Source organism: Taudactylus pleione, unplaced genomic scaffold, assembly GCF_031769625.1.
Source record: "Taudactylus pleione unplaced genomic scaffold, aTauple2 ptg000386l, whole genome shotgun sequence".
Taxonomy (NCBI): Eukaryota; Metazoa; Chordata; class Amphibia; order Anura; family Myobatrachidae; genus Taudactylus; species Taudactylus pleione.
Window position 1 is genome coordinate 12,266,572 of NW_028284787.1, and position 2,252 is coordinate 12,268,823.

The following is a 2,252-nucleotide window of genomic DNA, read 5'->3' on the forward strand; positions in this document are numbered from 1 at the left end:
CGGAGGGAGCTCCGTTGTGCGCATGCGCCAGACACGACGAGTGAAGGACTTTCCTTTGCTCGGTGTGTCTGATCAAAGGGGGCATGCTGTCGATGTTGATTGACAGCACGCCCCCTTTGGTGGGCGTGCCGAGAGCGTGCCTCCCTGACGGGGGCATTCCTAAGGGAAAGCCAACCGTCAGAAGCCGGCCCACTGACATCACTAGTGATGTCAGTGGGAGTGATTTTGGCTCTGATAGAGCCAAAATCACTTCGGGCCTTGCGGTTGAAAACCTCAACCGCAGGCTCTGGCTCGCAGTTTTGATGGTCGTGATGGTCAAGACCATCGCGGCCATCAAACTGCACGCTCGTATAGGCTGTGGGTGGTGACCCACAGCTATACGAGCGTCCAGGAGGACGCTCCATAGTTATGGAGGACGGCCCTCATTCAGAGCGTGCGCTCTGCTCAGAGCGTACGGCTCTGAATGAGGGCCATAGTTAACATATTAAACTTACTTAGAAATGAAGTTAGTGAGATGTTTGACATTGTTTCTCAGCCACCAATGCATCCATATTTGCTTTGATGGAACTTGTTGCAATTCTCAGTGAGTGCTCAAGGTGCTCATCTGATATTTTTGTTCTAGTTTTATTCTTTGTGTGCTTCATCCTTGAAAATAGCTGCTCACAAATGTAGGTGCTTCCAAATAGCGATGATATGAATAAGGCATGATTGTGAAGTGAAGGATATTTTTCTCTGGGAACATATATCTTATAGAAGTCCATTAAAGAGACATGGTCAAATTTTTCTTTCAGTTGAATGTCAGATTGGAGCTCTATGCATTCCATTTGCAAATTGGCAGGTAATATATTAATGTCCACTGAAAATGGAGTTGCAAATATCAGAAAAGATGGCTGATTTTTTCTAAAATCTTGAAACCTGTTCTCAAATTCCTGTACCAAATTGAAAAGCAAGGCTGCATATTTTTCCGTGTTCACAGAGGCGTGTTTAGCCAATGTGCTAAAATGCATCAAATTTTTTGCCTTCATTTGAGAATGCCATAGTTTCAGTTTCATTTCGAACGCTGTTATAGTTTGAAACATTGTGCTGATCAATTGGTTTTCACCTTGAAGACGCATGTTTAACTCATTTAAATGAGTGGTCAAATCGACTAAAAATGCCAAATCTGTGAGCCACTTTTCATCGTCAAGTTCTGGCACACATTTTGTTTTAGATTCCATAAATGACTTGATTTCATTTCTCAGATCATAAAATCTTGCCAGCATTTTCCCTCGACTTAACCATCTTACTTCAGAAAAGTAAATGATGTCCCCATACTCAGCATCCATAAATTTAAGGAATTCCTGGAATTGGCGATGATTCAATCCCTTGGACCTTATGAAATTTACAGCCTTGATGACAATCTGCATGACGTTAGCCATCTTTAAAGCTTTTGCACAAAAATTTTCTTGGTGTACTATGCAGTGATATTTCATCATACTGAAATTTTGGGAGGCAATTGCATCATCTTCTATTAATTTTACAAGTCCATCTCTGTTACCTATCATTGCAGGGGCACCATCAGTAGCTATGCCAGATATGTTAGCAAATGACAAAGAAAATCGCTGTAATGTATTTTTCACAGCTTCATATAAATCTCTTGCTTTAGTTGTGTCTTTCAGTGGAACTAAAGCAGCCATTTCTTGTGATATTATATTTGTCATCAATGCCTCTAATTAAAATTGCCAATTGAGCTGTATCTATAGCATCTGTACTTTCGTCTATCTCATAGCATAAAATTTAAAATGAGCAGCTCTACTCTTCACAACTTTTTCGATGGATTTTCCTATATCTTCAATTCGCCTGGCTACAGTCTGGTGAGACAAACTGATTTTTGAAAAGTCCCTTTTTTTATCCGGGCAAATTATATCAGCCACGGTTTCCATGCATTCCTTAATAAACTCACCATCGCAATACGGTTTTGATTTTTTGGCTATCAGGTTTGCAACCACATAACTGGCTTTGACAATAGAATCTGATTGAATCAATACTTTTTTTAAATAATTTTGTTGAGATGATAGATTTTTTTTCTGTTCAGCGATTTTGTCTTTATGACACATTCCTTCATACACAACAAATTTCTCAGCATGTCTTGTCATGTAATGCCTTTTCAAATTGTAGTCTTTGAAAACTGGCACTAATTCTTTGCAAATTAAGCAGATTGCCTTACTATTGGACTCAACAAAAAAGTATTCATCTGTCCACTTTTCTTGGAA

The 2,252-nt window shown here is 39.7% G+C and overlaps 1 pseudogene; it reads right to left on the reverse strand.

Annotated features, from left to right (window-relative positions):
• Window positions 1–506: 506 nt before the first annotated feature.
• On the reverse strand, window positions 507–1,676 carry LOC148507741 (general transcription factor II-I repeat domain-containing protein 2A pseudogene; annotated as a pseudogene).
• Window positions 1,677–2,252: the final 576 nt, after the last annotated feature.